This window comes from Pongo abelii, chromosome 7 (genome assembly GCF_028885655.2).
Source record: "Pongo abelii isolate AG06213 chromosome 7, NHGRI_mPonAbe1-v2.0_pri, whole genome shotgun sequence".
NCBI classification, from domain to species: Eukaryota; Metazoa; Chordata; class Mammalia; order Primates; family Hominidae; genus Pongo; species Pongo abelii.
In genome coordinates this window covers 104370618-104389411 of record NC_071992.2, presented here as the reverse complement: position 1 = coordinate 104389411, position 18794 = coordinate 104370618, and the positions used below count along the sequence as shown (strand labels likewise).

The window sequence follows — 18794 nt, the reverse complement described above, 5'->3', positions numbered from 1 at the left end:
ATAGATATACCACTACCTAGACTAATAAAGAAGAAAAGAGAATAGAATCAAGTAGACCCAATAAAAATGATAAAAGGGATATCACCACTGACCCCACAGAAATACAAATTACCATCAGAGAATAGTATAAACACCTCTATGCAAATAAAGTAGAAATGCTAGAAGAAATGGATAACTTTCTGGACACATACACCCTCCCAAGACTAAACCAGGAAGAAGTCCAATCCCCGAAAAGACCAATAACAAGTTCTGAAATTGAGGCAGTAATAAATAACCTACCAACCAAAAAGAGCCCAGGACCAAATGGATTCACAGCCAAATTTCACTAGAGGTACAAAGAGGAGCTGGTACCATTCATTCAGAAACTATTTCACACAATTGAAAAGGAGTGATTCCTCTGTAAATCATTTTATGATGCCAGCATCATCCTGATAGCAAAACCTGGCAGAGACACACACACAAAAAAACAAAACTTCAGACCAATATCCCTGATGAACATCGAGACAGAAATCTTCAATAAAGTAGTGGCAAACCGAATCCAGCAGCACATCAAAAAGCTTATCCACCAAGATGAAGTTGACTTCATCTTTGGGATGCAAGGCTGGTTCAACATGAAAATCAATAAACGCTATCCATCACATAAAGAGAACCAATGACAAAAATCACATGATTATCTCAATAGATGAAGGAAAAGCCTTTAATAAAATTCAACATCCAATCATGTTAAAAACTCTCCATAAACTAGGTATTGATGGAACATACCTCAAGATAATAAGAGCTATTTATGACAAACCCACAACCCATATCATACTGAAAGGGCAAAGCTGGAAGCATTGCCTTTGAAAAACCTTATATATAATAAATGTATAACTATACATTTGTATTTTGGAAACCTTTCCTTACACTATAAGGAAGCCTCATTTTTAATTAAAACGATTAGCCATGGGTGGTACTGCAAAACAAAATATCTACATTCATATTCTTATTATTTAAAATGTGATTTAAATGTCTTTTACATATATATACACATATATATTTACATATATATGTAAAAGACATTTAAATGTAAATGTAAAGACATATAAATGTAAAAGACATTAAATATATATATATATAAAATTTATGTCAGTGTGGTGGCAAGAAAGACTTCCTACCACAGTGGATTCCTTCTACTTGGGCATGTCTCTTAAAATGACTATTACTTTCTTATTATGTTAACATTTTTCTGCATATATAATATTCTCCCTTGGTAGATTTTATATAATATTTTCAACTCATGCTTTCAGTAAAGGTGACCTTTAAAATATACGTTTCCAAAATAGGAAATGCAAATCTTAATAGAGAATTACATCTCTACAAACTAAGAGTTCCTGAGGACATACAGGTCACTGTACTTTATTCATACAGGAAATTTTGAAATACAATAAAATAGAAGTAAATTAATTAAATACCATTTTATACTATGCTTACATAAATAATAAAACTAACAAATCCAATTGTTCTCAAACTCTAGTAACCTGATTATCCCTCTAACTGTTGCACTTTGAACAATGCTATAAATTTTCATCATACACTATTTGTAATTTTCTAGTACAACCTTGTTTAAATGCTGACTATTAAAATAAGCAATGACGTTATTGATGAAACATAATGAAAAAACAACAATACATACCATACATTGTCCTTTCCAAAAATATAAAGTCTCCATTATTAATTTGTTATTGTGGGGTTGAATACTTAAAAACCTTTTAAATATCAGCTACCATGTTTTTCAAAAAAATCTTTACAGCCACAATCACTACATATGATGGCCTCTATTTCTTTTTTTTTTTTTTTAATATACTTTAAGTTTTAGGGTACATGTGCACAACATGCAGGTTAGTTACATATGTATACATGTGTCATGTTGGTGTGCTGCACCCATTAACTCGTCATTTAACATTAGGTATATCTCCTAATGCTATCCCTCCCCACTCCCCCCACCCCACAACAGGCCCCCGTGTGTGATGTTCCCCTTCCTGTGTCCATGTGTTCTCATTGTTCAATTCCCACCTATGAGTGAGAACATGCGGTGTTTGGTTTTTTGTCCTTGCGATAGTTTGCTGAGAATGATGGTTTCCAGCTTCATCCATGTCCCTACAAAGGACATGAACTCATCATTTTTTATGGCTGCATAGTATCCCATGGTGTATATGTGCCACATTTTCTTAATCCAGTCTATCATTGTTGGACATTTGGCTTGGTTCCAAGTCTTTGCTATTGTGAATAGTGCCACAATAAACATACGTATGCATGTGTCTTTATAGCAGCATGACTTATAATCCTTTGGGTATATACCCAGTAATGGGATGGCTAGGTCAAATGGTATTTCTAGTTCTAGATCCCTGAGGAATCGCCACACTGACTTCCACAATGGTTGAACTAGTTTACAGTCCCACAACAGTGTAAAAGTGTTCCTATTTCTCCACATCCTCTACAGCATCTGTTGTTTCCTGACTTTTTATTGATCGCCATTCTAACTGGTGTGAGATGGCATCTCACTGTGGTATTGATTTGCACTTCTCTGATGGCCACTGATGATGAGCATTTTTTCATCTGTCTTTTGGCTGCATAAATGTCTTCTTTTGAGAAGTGTCTGTTCATAGCCTTTGCCCATTTGTTGATGGGGTTGTTTGTTTTTTTCTTGTAAATTTGTTTGAGTTCATTGTAGATTCTGGATATTCGCCCTTTGTCAGATGAGTAGATTGCAAAAATTTTCTCCCATTCTGTAGGTTGCCTGTTGACTCTGATGGTAGTCTCTTTTGCTGCACAGAAGCTCTTTAGTTTAATTAGATCCCATTTGTCAATTTTGGCTTTTGTTGCCATTGCTTTTGGTGTTTTAGACATGAAGTCCTTGCCCATGCCTATGTCCTGAATGGTATTGCCTAAGTTTTCTTCTAGGATTTTTATGGTTTCAGGTCTAACATTTAAGTCTTTAATCCATCTTGAATTAATTTTTGTATAAGGTGTAAGGAATGGCTCCAGTTTCAGCTTTCTACATATGGCTAGCCAGTTTTCCCAGCACCATTTATTAAATAGGGAATCATTTCCCCATTTCTTGTTTTCGTCAGGTTCATCAAAGATCAGATGGTTGTAGATATGTGGCGTTATTTCTGAAGGCTCTATTCTGTTCCATTGGTCTATATCTCTGTTTTGGTACCAGTACCATGCCGTTTTGGTTACTGTAGCCTTGTAGTGTAGTTTGAAGTCAGGTAGCATGATGCCTCCAGCTTTGTTCTTTTGGCTTAGGATTGACTTGGTGATGCGGGCTCTTTTTGGTTCCATATGAACTTCAAACTAGTTTTTTCCAATTCCGTGAAGAAAGTCATTGGTAGCTTGATGCGGTTGGCATTGAATCTATAAATTACCTTGGGCAGTATGGCCATTTTCACGATATTGATTCTTCCTATCCATGAGCATGGAATGTTCTTCCATTTGTTTGTATCCTCTTTTATTTCATTGAGCAGTGGTTTGTAGTTCTCCTTGAAGAGGTCCTTCACATCCCTTGTAAGTTGGATTCCTAGGTATTTTATTCTCTTTGAAGCAATTGTGAATGGGAGTTCACTCATGATTTGGCTCTCTGTTTGTCTGTTATTGGTGTATAAGAATGCTTGTGATTTTTGCACATTGATTTTGTATCCTGAGACTTTGCTGAAGTTGCCTATCAGCGTAAGGAGATTTTGGGCTGAGACGATGGGGTTATCTAGCTATACAATCATGTCATCTGCAAACAGGGACAATTTGACTTCCTCTTTTCCTAATTGAATACCCTTTATTTCCTTCTCCTGCCTGATTGCCCTGGCCAGAACTTCCAACACTATGTTGAATAGGAGTGGTGAGAGAGGGCATCCCTGTCTTGTGCCAGTTTTCAAAGGGAATGCTTCCAGTTTTTGCCCATTCAGTATGATATTGGCTGTGGGTTTGTCATAGATAGCTCTTATTATTTTGAGATACTTCCCATCAATACCTAATTTATTGAGAGTTTTTAGCATGAAGTGTTGTTGAATTTTGTCAAATACCTTTTCTGCATCTATGGAGACAATCATATGGTTTTTGTCATCGGTTCTGTTTATATGCTGGATTACGTTTATTGATTTGCATATGTTGAACCAGCCTTGCATCCCAGGGATGAAGGCCACTTGATCATGGTGGATAAGCTTTTTGATGTGCTGCTGGATTTGGTTTGCCGGTATTTTATTGAGGATTTTTGCATTAATGTTCATCAGGAGTATTGGTCTAAAATTCTCTTTTTTTGTTGTGTCTCTGCCAGGCTTTGGTATCAGGATGATGCTGGCCTCATAAAATGAGTTAGGGAGGATTCCCTCTTTTTCTATTGATTGGAATAGTTTCAAAAGGAATGGTACCAGCTCCTCCTTGTCCCTCTGGTAGAATTTGGCTGTGAATCCATCTGGTCCTGGACTTTTTTTGGTTGGTAGGCTATTAATTATTGCCTCAATTTCAGAGCCTGTTATTGGTCTATTCAGAGATTCGACTTCTTCCTGGTTAAATCTTGGGAGGGTGTATGTGTTGAGGAATTTATCTATTTCTTCTAGATTTTCTAGTTTATTTGCATAGAGGTGTTTGTAGTATTCTCTGATGGTAGTTTGTATTTCTGTTGGATCGGTGGTGATATCCCCTTTATCATTTTTTATTGCATCTATTTGATTCTTCTCTCTTTTCTTCTTTATTAGTCTTGCTAGTGGTCTATCAATTTTGTTGATCTTTTCCAAAAACCAGCTCCTGGATTCACTGATTTTTTGAAGTGTTTTTTTGTGTCTCCATTTCCTTTAGTTCTGCTCTGATCTATGTTATTTCTTGCCTTCTGCTAGCTTTTGAATGTGTTTGCTCTTGCTTGTCTAGTTCTTTTAATTGTGATATTAGGGCATCAATTTTAGATCTTTCCTGCTTTCTCTTGTGGGCATTTAGTGCTATAAATTTCCCTCTACACACTGCTTTGAATGTGTCCCAGAGATTCTGGTATGTTGTGTCTTTGTTCTTGTTGGTTTCAAAGAACATCTTTATTTCTGCCTTCATTTCGTTATGTACCCAGTAGTCATTCAGGAGCAGGTTGTTCAGTTTCCGTGTAGTTGAGCGGTTTTGAGTGAGTTTCTTAATCCTGAGTTCTAGTTTGATTGCACTGTGGTCTGAGAGACAGTTTGTTATAATTTCTGTTCTTTTACATTTGCTGAGGAGTGCTTTACTTCCAACTATGTGGTCAATTTTGGAATAAGCGCAATGTGGCAATCAGAAGAATGCATATTCTGTTGATTTGGGGTGAAGAGTTCTGTAGATGTCTATTAGGTCCGCTTGGTCCAGAGCTGAATTCAATTCCTGGATATCCTTGTTAACTTTCTGTCTCGTTGATCTGTCTAATGTTGACAGTGGAGTGTTAAAGTCTCCCATTATTATTGTGTGGGAGTCTAAGTCTCTTTGTAGCTCACTCAGGACTTGCTTTATGAATATGGATTCTCCTGTATTGGCTGCATATATATTTAGGATAGTTAGCTCTTCTTCTTGAATTGATCTCTTTACTGTTATGTAATGGCCTTCTTTGTCTCTTTTGATCTTTGTTGGTTTAAAGTCTGTTTTATCAGAGACTAGGATTGCAACCCCTGCCTTTTTTTTATTTTCCATTTGCTTGGTAGATCTTCCTCCATCCCTTTATTTTGAGCCTATGTGTGTCTCTGCACGTGAGATGGGTTTCCTGAATACAGCACACTCATGGGTCTTGACTCTTTATCCAATTTGCCAGTCTGTGTCTTTTAATTGCAGCATTTAGCCCATTTACATTTAAGGTTAATATTGTTATGTGTGAATTTGATCCTGTCATTATGATGTTAGCTGGTTATTTTGCTCATTAGTTGATGCAGTTTCTTCCTAGCCTCGATGGTCTTTACAATTTGGCATGTTTTGCAGTGGATGGTACTGGTTGTTCCTTTCCATGTTTAGTGCTTCCTTCAGGAGGTCTTTTAGGGCAGGCCTGGTGGTGACAAAATCTCTCAGCATTTGCTTGTCTGTAAAGGATTTTATTTCTCCTTCACTTATGAAGCTTAGTTTGGCTGGATATGAAATTCTGGGTTGAAAATTCTTTTCTTTAAGAATGTTGAATATCGGCCCCCACTCTCTTTGGGCTTGTAGAGTTTCTTCTGAGAGATCAGCTGTTAATCTGATGGGCTTCCCTTTGTGGGTAATCCGACCTTTCTCTCTGGCTGCCCTTAACATTTTTTCCTTCATTTCAACTTTGGTGAATCTGACAATTATATGTCTTGGAGTTGCTCTTCTCGAGGTGTATCTTTGTGGCATTCTCTGTATTTCCTGAATTTGAATGTTGGCCTGCCTTGCTAGATTGGGAAAGTTCTCCTGGATAATATCCTGCAGAGTGTTTTCCAACTTGGTTGCATTCTCCCCGTCACTTTCAGGTACACCAATCAGGCGTAGAGTTGGTCTTTTCTCATAGTCCCATATCTCTTGGAGGCTTTCTTCATTTCTTTTTATTCTTTTTTCTCTAAACTTCTCTTCTTGCTTCATTTCATTCATTTGATCTTCCATCACTGATACCCTTTCTTCCAGTTGATCGAATCAGCTACTGAGGCTTGTGCATTCATCACATAGTTCTTCTGCCTTGGTTTTCAGCTCCATCAGGTCCTTTAAGGCCTTCTCTGCATTGGTTATTCTAGTTAGCCATTCGTCTAATATTTGTTCAAGGTTTTTAACTTCTTTGCCATGGGTTCGAACTTCCTCCTTTAGCTCAGAGTAGTTTGATCATCTGAAGCCTTCTTCTCTCAACTGGTCAGTCATTCTCCATCCAGCTTTGTTCCATTGCTGGTGAGGAGCTGCATTCCTTTGGAGGAGGAGAAGTGCTCTGGTTTTTAGAGTTTGCAGTTTTTCTGCTCTGTTTTTTCCCCTTCCTTGTGGTTTTATCTACCTTTGGTCTTTGATGATGGTGACGTACAGATGGGGTTTTGGTGTGGATGTCCTTTCTGTTTGTTAGTTTTCCTTCTAACAGTCAGGACCCTCAGCGGCAGATCTTTTGGTGTTTGCTGGAGGTCCACTCCAGACCCTGTTTGCCTGGGTATCAGTAGCGGAGGCTGCAGAACAGCAGATATTGGTGAGCAGGAAATGTTGCTGCCCGATTGTTCCTCTGGAAGTTCTGTCTCAGAGGAGTACTTGGCCGTGTAAGGTGTCAGTCTGCCCCTACTTGGGGGTGCCTCCCAGTTAGGCTACTTGGGGGAAAGGGACCCACTTGAGGAGGCAGTCTGTCTGTTCTCAGATCTCCAGCTGTGTGCTGGGAGAACCACTACTCTCTTCAAAGCTGTCAGACAGGGACATTTAAGTCTACAGAGGATTCTGCTGCCTTTTGTTTGGCTATTCCCTGCCCCCAGAGGTTGAGCCTAAAGAGGCAGGCAGGCCTCCTTGAGCTGTGGTGGGTTCCACCCAGTTCAAGCTTCTCAGCTGCTTTGTTTACCTACTCAAGCCTCGGCAATGGCGGGCACCCCTCCCCCAGCCTCGCTGCTGCATTGCAGTTTGATCTCAGACTGCTATGCTAGCAATGAGCGAGGTTCTGTGGGCATAGGACCCTCCAAGCCAGGCTCAGGATATAATCTCCTGGTGTGCCGTTTGTTAAGACCATTGGAAAAGAGCAGTATTAGGGTGGGAGTGACCCAATTTTCCAGATGCCATCTGTCACCCCTTTCTTTGACTAGGAAAGGGAATTCCCTGACCCCTTGCACTTCCCGGGTGAGGTGATGCCTCGCCCTGCTTCGGCTCATACTGGGTGCACTGCACCCACTGTCCTGCACCCACTTTCCAACACTCCCCAGTGAGATGAGCCTGGTACCTCAGTTGGAAATGCAGAAATCACCAGTCTTCTGCGTCGCTCATGCTGGGAGCTCTAGACTGGAGCTGTTCCTATTCGGCCATCTTGGCTCCATCCAATGGCCTCTATTTCAAAGTAAAGTTTTATATCATGTTTATAGCTCATTATTGTTTACATTACCTCTAAAGGCAGTGGCTCCAAAATTTTATTAAGTTTATTAATGTATTCATTTATTTATTTTTTCAAATTATAAGTGTGCCTAGTCATAGTTGATGCTTGAGTATTTCTTACAGAAAGTTCTAAGCCAGTTGGTGGAAACTTCCCTATTAAGTTACTGAAGGATTTTAGCTCCCTCCATTCTGTGATACAACCATTTGAACACGTCTTCTAAAGTTGTTGAGACGATAAGGGAATTGCAGGAGGCACAACAGCTTTTAACTGACTTGACTCAAAGTAACCCACATCACATTTAATCATAGTTCATTGGAAAAAAACTAGGCATTGTCCTATCCTAACTGCAAGAGGGTTTGAGAAATGTCAGAACATGATAAGACCTAATTGTCTGTCTCTTCCACTATTATCAAGAACTTACTAGACATTACTAAGGTGCATGGTAGATGTTTAAAAAGCAATTTAAAAAGTCTGTGTCTTCTGAGATTACATGTTAGCAAAGTAGGTAAAAAATTTTACCAGTGTTCGTGTTCTATGTGAAGCAAACATGAGTGAAAGGACTAATTCTACATAAGGATTGTGGAAAATGTAAGTAGAAGAGGTAACATTTAATGTGGGATTTAAAGCACAAGGTTTTTGTCAAGTGAAGAAGAGGAAAGAGAATGTTTTAAGTAGAAGCAATAATGCACACTTTTACTCCCCTGAAGTGGTTCAAACTAAGTTCTGGTAATGGGACTCAGTCCTGTTGTCTGAAGTTTGGCAACCTGCTGAAGATACTGAATGTGATGGATGTGTGGAGAGATGGAAAATATATTAAAGCCCCTTCAATATACCTTTATTGGCATCAATCAATATGTCCCACAAAATGGGAACACAATAAGTCATATCTGGGTGGCATAGACACAGGTATAAATCAATAATTATAACTTGTATCAATAGGTGATAATATAATTATATTTTACAATATAATGCATACAAAACTTCAAGACTGATAAAAGGGAAATAATTTGTTTTGAATAAAGGAAATAGAATTTTAAAAATTATAGTAAAATTGACCTCAGACAGACAAGTGGGGCAAGGCAGTCCAGGCAGAGGAAGCAGCAAGTGAAAGTATGTGGACAAGAAGTTTCAGGATTCATTCAGACCATAACAAAGGTTGGTATTGCTGGAAATTAAAATGAAAAGAAGATACCATGGAAGGTAAAATTCTAAGAGCAATCTTTTTGGCAGTAGACTTAGGGTGGGCAGAAAACGAAAGTGATCTAGATGAGAAATTTTGAGATCCAATGAGACTACCATGGTGACAGTGGAGAACAGTACAAGCTGGTTTTTAGGAGGTGGTTATGTTTTACTAGACAATTTTAAAGAGAAATTTCACTGCACTGTGTAAATGTTAAATGCACAGGAGCTGTATGAGTAAGTAGCAATATTTACTCTCTAAAGAAAAGAATAAAATAGGCTGGGCATCGTGGCTTATGCTTGTGATCCCAGAACTTTGGGAGGCCAAGGTGGGCGGATCACTTGCAGAAAGGAGTTCAAGACTATCCTGGTCAACATGGTGAAACACTGTCTCTACTAAAAATGCAACAATTAGCCAGGTGTGGTGGCGTCACCTGTAGTCCCAGATACTCAGGAGGCTGAGGCATGAGAATCACTTGAGCTCAGGATATGGAGAAGCTGATATCACACCACTGCACTCCAGCCCGAGTGACACAGTAAGACTCAAAAAAGGAAGAAAGAGAATAATAGAACAGTTGGATATCCTATTTTAACCTATTTATAATATACTTGGTCTCTAATCACACTTAAATACTTTAAAATGTCTTTTTGGGTACAGACATTTTAAGAAAAATCTGACTTTTCAAATAGAATAAAGAAAATGGATTTATCCATGCAATAGTAGTGAATAGTGTTGTATACTTAAAAATAAAGTTCATGCAGTTTTCCATAAGCCTATTAACACTATGCAAATAACAAGAGGATGCATTTTATTATCAGATTCTAGAGTAGGATCAAACCTATCTCTCTCTCCAGAAAATCAGAGTCCCCAGAGGAACCCTCTGGATGACTTACAAAAAAATGTTTTTTTCAGATTTCTTTTATATATATATATACATATATATGTATGTATTTTATTATACTTTAAGTTCTAGGGTACATGTGCACAATGTGCAGGTCTGTAACATATGTATACATGTGCCATTTTGATGTGCTGCACCCATTAACTCATCATTTACATTAGGTATATCTCCTAATGCTATCCCTCCCCACTCCCCCCACCCCACAACAGGCCCCAGAGTGTGATGTTCCCCTTCCTGTGTCCAGGTGTTCTCATTATTCAATTCCCACCTATAAGTGAGAACATGCGGTGTTTGGTTTTTTGTCCTTGCGATAGTTTGCTGAGAATGATGGTTTCCAGCTTCATCCATGTCCCTACAAAGGACATGAACTCATCATTTTTTATGGCTGCATAGTATTCCATGGCATATATGTGCCACATTTTCTTAATCCAGTCTATCATTGATGGACATTTGGGTTGGTTCCAAGTCTTTGCTATTGTGAATAGTGCCACAATAAACATACGTGTGCATGTGTCTTTATGGCAGCATGACTTATAATCCTTTGGGTATACACCCAGTAATGGGATGGCTGGGTCAAATGGTATTTCTAGTTCTAGATCCCTCAGGAATTGCCACACTGTCTTCCATAATGGTTGAACTAGTTTACAGTCCCACCAACAGTGTAAAAGTGTTCCTATTTCTCCACATCCTCTCCAGCATCTCTTGTTTCCTGACTTTTTAATGATCGCCATTCTAACTGGTGTGAGATGGTATCTCATTGTGGTTTTGATTTGCATTTCTGTGATGGTCACTGATGATAAGCATTTTTTCATGTGTCTTTTGGCTGCATAAATGTCTTCTTCTGAGAAGTGTCTGTTTATATCCTTCGCCCACTTGTTGATGGGCTTGTTTTTTTCTTGTAAATTTGTTTGAGTTCTTTGTAGATTCTGGATATTAGCCCTTTTTCAGCTGAGTAGATTGCAAAAATTTTCTCCCATTCTGTAGGTTGCCTGTTCATTCTGTTGGTAGTTTCTTTTGCTGTGCAGAAGCTCTTTAGTTTAATTAGATCCCATTTGTCAATTTTGGCTTTTGTTACCATTGCTTTTGTTGTTTTAGACATGAAGTCCTTGCCCATGCCTATGTCCTGAATGGTATTGCCTAGGTTTTCTTCTAGGGTTTTTAGACTTTCAGAAATTTTGAAGCCACAGCACCCTCATAAAATCCTCAGCATGGCAGATGTGGTCTTCCCTTCCAAAGAAGTGATGCAAATCACGTATGAGGGAAAACTCTTCCGCTGCTTATACACTTTTGCCTAGATAAAAGGCGGGATATCACTTTCATGAACCTAAAATATTTAGAAGGAAGTGTTGTATCTACCTAATAAGTTCAGGGCTTTAAGAATGAAAGTTTTCAGATGAACAATAACTCCCGCAAAGCAATTTGTAGCCCCAAATCCTACAAGACTTACTCTGGGTGACACTACTTCTGCAACAGTAGAACAAATTCTTCTATTTCATTGCATGTCCTGGCTTAGCTCTTATTATCTTCTCAGACAAGCCTCCACCCAAAACACAAGCACTTCAGCTTTGACCTCAGGATCATCCAGTTAAGTCAACTCAACTCAGATACTTTTTCCATGTTACTTTATAGGCTTTGTATATACAGAGATGACCAAAAACTTGTTACTTCCTTTGAGGCTTTTGGTGAAGTTGAAGGAACAGGTATGTTTTTTAAATGACTCTAATATGATGGAGAACACACAGGGTGCTAGGTCTTAAAAGATCAGTGCAGGAAAACTCAGGAAGTTGCAGCGCAGTTCAAAGCAGGGCAGGGCTGGTCTTGCCAACCTTTGATGACATTTTATTTTAATATATACACAGCCTAATTGCTAAAATGCTTGTCTCCTGTCCAACACTAGAAGAACAGTGCCCTGGATAAATTAGAATAATTTCTTTCCCACAGACAGATCTTTTAAAATGATAAGTCAAAGGAGCTTGGTAAAACAATATTTTATGGTTCTAACAAGTTCACATTCCTTACTGAGCCTGAGCCTTCAAATAAATACTTAATGGGAATGAAAAAAATTGAAGGACCATAGGCCAGATATGAGAAGCCACATAAGACATAGAATACTTCATATCGATTTGCTTTGATTTTCTGCTGCAGATCACAAGTATATCATCATATAATCATCTAGTTTCCTGGAATAAAGAATAATCTTTCTACTTAATCATTTTATTCAATAGTTAGTGCTTTTTAGCTCCTAGATCTAGAATTTTTGTGACCCATTATTTTTCATAAGACTCCACTCACATTCTATTTTAAATGCCATTAATTTTCTACACATAACATGGGAAATATTAGATAATACTCTTTTTTATTCATCCACTGTATTTAAACAAACCATTTTCCACTTTTACCATCTCACACTAGATTTAATCAGGCTTTAAGCAGTTATTGAAGAATTCATCTAAGTGTATAAAACACTACTCTATATTCACTTATCTTTTTTATTGTTATTATTATGATCTCCTATTTTCACACCACAATTTCATTTGAGTCTTTCTTCAATATTTCACCACATGTAATTTCTATAATATTCTTTTTTGATATTTACGAACTAATACGTGGTTTTGCCTAACACCAAGAACAACTTTTTCTTCTATACACTGTATGTTTTCCTTTGTTATTTTATATATAACTAGCAATTTATTTCCCCTAGAATTAATTATACTTTTCTAATAAAATCTATGTCCTCAACTACATATTTTTTTCAGTTGCTGAAAGCTTTTTATCACACCACATTGCACAGTTCAGATTAAATGATGCACACAGAAGTTGTGCAAAGTTGCTGTTGACAGTAAATTTTCCACTGACTTTTTTTTCTTTTTTTTTTTTTAATCTCTACTTAGGAGACACACTATAAATCTCATTTTTTTGAATTTTTTAGTAAATATTCAAGTTTTATCACAGTTCATTTTTTCCCACAAAGATTCTTGCTAATTTTTCCCCATCTCTGCATATTCTATCTTAGATGCTTATATAAGGTCATGCACTCTATATTATGTATAAGATGCCCCCCCTTAGCCTCCCTTACACTTTTCTTTTAGTTTCCTGGACAGACTCTGTATTAGTCATCCTTCTTATTGGTGATTTGAGTTTTACCCCAAACATTTTTTCTGCTTTCCATGCAAAACTTCCAATTTGTGCTTTTTCCTGGAATATGTTTTTAAATTCGGAAAGTGAGTTTGATCACACTCATTGGGTAGCTTCTGTTTAAAAACAGAAACTGCATCAACATGGGAGAAAGACATTTAGGAGTTGTTTTCTTTCGGTGAATATTGCAATATTTTATATTTCCTAGTAATTAACTCACATATTTTAGCTTTCAATATCCTTTTAATTGTACTTTGCCTAGAATCAGATTACTTTGGTTTGAGTTTACATTTATGAACTGTATAACTTTAAACAAGGAGCCTAACATGATGAGCTACAGTTCCAATAACATGAAATGGGGATTTTAAGAATACCTATGACATAAAATTGGTATGAACACTTACTAACATTATATTTAAAAAGCACTTGACATAATCCTTGGCACACAGCAAATTTGTGCTGTTTATATTCCAGTATTATTACATTTTCTATGGCAAATATGTGAAAATAAATACATCATTATTCACCATATTGATGTAGATACTGGAAACACAACACATTCTGTTAATACATAATTTGAAACAGAAATTTTTCCGTCTAAAGGAAAATTAAGTCATCTAGCAAGTTTAAGAAACTTTAGGTAAGAGTTAAAGTTCTTGGCTACAGTCCTTCTCAGAACTCTACATGCTTTTGGGGAAAACAGGAAACATTGACCAAACACATTTGCTTATGGCAAAGGGCACTGCAGGTTTGGTTATACATGTTGGAAAATGTTCATTTGATGAATCTGAAGAAGGAAAGATACTTGGTGCAAGGCATTATTTTATTACGTATTTTTAAAATCAGACTTGTGTGTTGAGGAAATTGACCTGTCAAAGAAATGTAGAAACCTTTGATTCCTGTTGTTTTCATTATTATTTTAAGAGGAGAGCAACCAGGTGATATTAGAAAAATGTTTTTCTGACCGTAAGTGTCACTTTTTGCATTGTGTCATTCTTTCATAAAGTAGTATTTTTCCAATAAGGACAATATAATACATATCATATCATATTACCAGAAATGATTTGAGAACATTGTGAAGTTGCCTACAGATAATCATTATATTACCTTTTGGCTTCCTCTGATGATGTCTCAGCAAGATGAGGGGATCCCTAAAATTGGTAGCTTACTTTTTGGTATCATATTAATACACACTTGCTCTGAAGAATAGTAATAAACACTTTAGGGAAAAAATTATGACTCAGTGCAAATGCATCTCTGAAAACAAAATAACAAAATCTCTAAATAAATACCTTAGAAAATGCTGGAGATTATATGGAGACAGACATGTAACCTAGGTAATTAAAAACAAAACCTGAAGTTGGCCGTAATAGTACATAGTTTACAGGTTAAGCCAATGGCAGAACTTAATATCTATTGATGCATTCCATTTAAATTTATTTAAAAATATGCTTCAAATTATATTTTACCAACCATTTTTATTATCTGTATGTAATACCAATATGTTCACTGGGTCCTAAAACAGTATCTGGCCCTTTGTGGCCTCCAATATACGTTTGTTAAATGAAGCACAAATCAAACTACAGACCATTAGCTTTGGTATGACATTTTTCAGGACATATAAGTGAGTTTTACATAATTTATCTTCAATGGCCTGAGAGTTTTTATATATTAACTATGAGTTAATAGCAAAATACTTCAGTAGTATACAAGTTACCGATACTGACAGGTGAGGCAAAACCAAAGGACAACAAAATCAATGACAATCATTCTATTTTAGAAAACAAAACAATGTTTTAATACTTCCCATGTATAAAAACTGGAATTTCCAAGGATTAAAATATAAGTGCTATTGAAAAGTGATATACAAAGGTTGGCATATTTTCTAAGATAAGTTATGATATAGCCAAAATTGTTTCTTTTAATGAATATAATTTTTGCCCATTCTATAATAGAAATATTGCTGAAAAAGCAATCTGATGAGCTAGTAAGCATAGTATTAGTTTCTCACTAAGCTATATAAGAAATACTCAAGTCAATCTTATTAAATTAGCAGCTAATTAAGAGTATAAATTGACTTCCTTGAAATGAATTTTAAAAACCTTTGTTCTGTAGAAACATCATTAAAAGAGAAGGTAAATTACAGATTGGGAGGTAATAAATATTTGTAAATCATACATCTAACACATATTTAGAATATAAAAAGAAGGCTTTAAACCATGTAAACAACAACACAAATTAAATTAGAAAATGAGAAAAATACATGACAGATGTTTCACTTAAAAAGATATACAGATGGCAAATAAGCACATAAAAGTATTTTCTATATCATTAGCCACCAGGGAAATGCAAATTAAAACTAAAATGAGATAGTACTCATACCTATATTAATGATGAAAGTAAATGCTTGTGAAAACTCCCAGTGCTGGCAAAGCAGAGACACTAAATCACTCATATATTGCTGGAGAGAATGTAAAATGATATATCCACTCTGGAAAACAGTTTGTCAGTTTCTTTTAAAACAAAAAATAACCTAAAATAAGACCCAAAAATTGCACTCTTAGGAATTTATCCCAGAGAATGACATTTATGTTCACACAGAAACTTGTACATGAATCCCCATAGCAGCTTTATATTTAATATCCAAGACCTGGAAATAATCCAGATTTCATTTCACAGGTGAATGGCTATACAAGCTGTGATACAACCAAACCACAGAATACCACTTAGAAATATAAAGGAACAGACTACTGATACATAAAACAACTTGGATGAACCTCAGAGCAATTATCCTTAGTGGAAAAAGCCAACCTCCAATGATTACCTAGTGAATGATTTCATTTATATAACATTCTCGAAATGCCAAGGCTATAGAAATGGAAAACAGGTTAGTGGTTGTCAGGGGTTAAGCTGGGTGTGTGTAAGGATGGCTATAGTTGGGTAGAACAAAGGAGCCATTTGATGATGGGACAGTATGTATCTTAAATATGGTAAGTTACATGAAGCTACCGAAGTGATAAAATTTCAAAGAAATATATACATTTATAATTATCACTGTATCTATACCTGTGAATTATGAATAAGTTCTGTAGTTTTACCAATGTCAGTTTTCTTGTTTTGGTATTGTGCTATACATAGGCAAGATGCTAATTTAACAACAGGTGAGACTGGTAAGTCTTCTTCCTTACTAGGGGGTCTGCATGCATGGGACCTCCCTGTAGCCTTCTTTGCAACTTTCTGTGGATCTATAACTACTTCAAAATAAAAAGTTAGAAAAAAAAGTCACTCAAAAGAAAATAAACGATGCATGGTATATAGGATAACAATATTCTCTGTTTTTTTAATTGCTATGACAGCATCCAGCATACTGGAAACAATCAAGAAATAGTTAATTACAAAAAAGTTTACTACTAATAAAAGCAGCATCTTTAAATTCAATCTCACAATTAACATACATATAACATGTTCAGAATGGTTTTAATATTTATTGTCCAGTTCTAACTTTTGTAATGGATATGCAATCAATGCATCTTAGAGCTTAGCAAATTCGTTTCAAGACATTGATAAGACTGAGACAATAAACTGTTTTTTATTGATATATCATAGTTGTACATATTTTGGAGGTACATGTGGTATTTTCATACATGTGTATAATGTTTAATGATCAAATCAGGATAATTAGGATACCTGTTACCTCATTTATCTTTTTTTTGTGTTGAGAACATTACAATTCTTCTCTTCTAGCTATTTTTGAAATATACAACAAATTATTTTTACCTGTAATATCCTTATTGTACTATTAAATATCTATATGAAGAAGAATTAAACTAAATCTCCATCTCTAAGGAGTAGAACTCACATCTTCTAACTTTGCATTTTTACCATTAACTTCTCTTTATTCCTCCCCTACTCACCTTCCCTTCCCAGCCTCTGGTAACCACCATCCTACTCACTACCTTCAAGAGATCCACTTTTTTAGCTCCCATATATAATGAGAACATGCAATAATGAGAACATGCAATATTTGTCTTTCTTTCCCTGGCTTATTTCACTTAACATAATGACCTCTAATGACCTCTCTCCACGTTGCTACAAATGACAGGATTCCATTTTTCTTATGGCCAAATAATATTTCATCATATGTGTGTGTGTGTATATATATATATATATATGATATATATTGAGTTAATTTTTATATATATTGATTTTATATATATCATATATACTACATTGATTTTACGTATTATATATTGATTTTATATATATTCATATATATTGAGTTTTATACAGTTGAGTTGTATATATATATAATACACATGTGTATATATATAATACACATATGTATATGTATATAATACACATGTCTGTTATATATATACATGTACACACACACAAACACACACACCATGTTTTCTTTATCCATTTATCTGTTGATGGACCCTCAGGTTGATTTCATATTTTGGCTATTGTGAATAGTGCTCAATAAACATGAGAGTGCAAATATCTCTTTGCTATAATAATTTCCTTTCCTTTGGATATATACCTAGAAGCAGAACTGCTGGATCATATTTTTAGTTTTTTTGAGGAACCTCCACAGTTCTTTTCATACTGGATGCACTGCTGTACATTTTCACCAGCAGTGCATAAACATTCCCTTTCTCTGCATCCTCACTGGCATTTGTTATTTTTTGTGTTTTTGGTAATAGGTCTTCTAACTGGGATAAGATGATATCTAATTGTGTTTTTGATTTGCATTTCCTTGATGATTAGTGACTTGAGCATTTTTAAATATATCTGTTGGCCATTTGTATATCTTCTTTTGAGAAATGTCTATTCAGGTCTTTTGTCCATTTTTTAACTGGATTATTTGTTATTGAGTTGTTTCAGTCCCTTATTATTCTGGTTATTAATCCCTTGCTGAATGGATGGTTTGCAAATATTTTCTCCCATTCTGTAGGTTATCTCTTCACTTTTTAAACTGTGTCTCCTTTGCTGTGAAGAAGGCTTTTACCTTGATGTAATTCCATTTGCCTGTTTTTGCTTTTGTTGTCTGTGCTTTTGAGGTTTTCCCAAAAATATCTTTGTCCAGACAAATGTCCTTAGTACTTCCCCAAAGTTTTCTTTTAGTAGTGTCATAGTTTAAGGTCTTACATTTAAATATTTAATCCATTTTGAGCTGATTTTTGTATATGTTGAAAGATGAGGATCTAGTTTTGCATATGGATATCCTGTTTTCCCAGAACCATTTATTCAAAGGCTGTCTTTTCCCCAATGTATGTTCTTGGCACCTTTGTGGAAAATCAATTCTTAATTCTCAGAGTTCTTAAGATAATCAAAGTATAACATACACAAAGCTTACAAAAGTGGATGTCATTTATATAAAATAATACAGTAACCAAAGAAAATCTTGATTACATGAACACTGAGGAAAAGACAAATCCCTCACGTTGCCCAATTTTCAAACTTAGATGCAATATTGATTTTTGCATCTTGTTAAAGTAAAACTTACTGCCAGGGACCATTTTTTTTTTATTTTCAGGAGACCTTTTAAG

At 35.8% G+C, this 18794-nt stretch overlaps 2 long non-coding RNA genes across 2 annotated transcripts in view; one reads left to right on the top strand and one right to left on the bottom strand.

Annotated features, from left to right (window-relative positions):
- The window catches only part of LOC134761951 (uncharacterized), a 375518-nt gene that overhangs the window by 111451 nt on the left and 245273 nt on the right, over positions 1–18794 (bottom strand). The gene's annotated exons all lie outside the window — the stretch shown is intronic.
- Positions 1–18794, top strand: part of LOC129047471 (uncharacterized) — a 36145-nt gene that overhangs the window by 10078 nt on the left and 7273 nt on the right. Inside the window, exon 3 of the long non-coding RNA XR_008509179.2 lies at positions 15922–16129. This is a non-coding gene — a long non-coding RNA (uncharacterized LOC129047471). The remainder of the gene's footprint in view (positions 1–15921; positions 16130–18794) is intronic.